The sequence below is a fragment of the Schistocerca serialis genome, chromosome 4 (assembly GCF_023864345.2).
Source record: "Schistocerca serialis cubense isolate TAMUIC-IGC-003099 chromosome 4, iqSchSeri2.2, whole genome shotgun sequence".
Classification (NCBI taxonomy): Eukaryota; Metazoa; Arthropoda; class Insecta; order Orthoptera; family Acrididae; genus Schistocerca; species Schistocerca serialis.
The window spans coordinates 193,379,823-193,380,360 of record NC_064641.1 but is presented as its reverse complement, the minus strand read 5'-3'; positions in this window follow the sequence as shown (position 1 = coordinate 193,380,360).

Below are 538 nucleotides of genomic sequence, written 5' to 3'. Positions count from 1 at the left end.
CTGGCGAGGCATTCTGATCATTTATATTTTGCTGCAAGCTGCTGAACGAGGTAAGGGCAGCATATTGTCACAGAAGACCAACCCATTCGTGAGGCCATCCTCCTTCGCAACGCGAGGCCCCACGCTGCAGCTACAACGATTCAAAACTTGAAGAAATGCACTGGACTCTATTTGATCATCCTCCCTACAGCCGAACCTATCTTCCCGCGACTTTCATTTGTACGAGCCGCATGAAGAAGATGTAGAAGGGCAACGATTTGAAGAGACGAGGGCATGGAGGGATTCGTGCACAATTGACTCCTGACGCAACTAGTTCCATTCTACAATGGTTGGAATAAAAAGACTCCCTTCTCGCTGGGAAAAATGTGTTTCTAAAACAGGAAACTAAGTAGAAAAATACATTATATTTTCCTTTTATCTTTCAATAACTAATTTTTAATAAAATCCCGTTTATATTTGATTCACCCTCATATGCTCCTTCAATGAACTTCAGCGCCTTGACTTCGGTACTATCTGCCATTACGAAATTGTGTTGAGT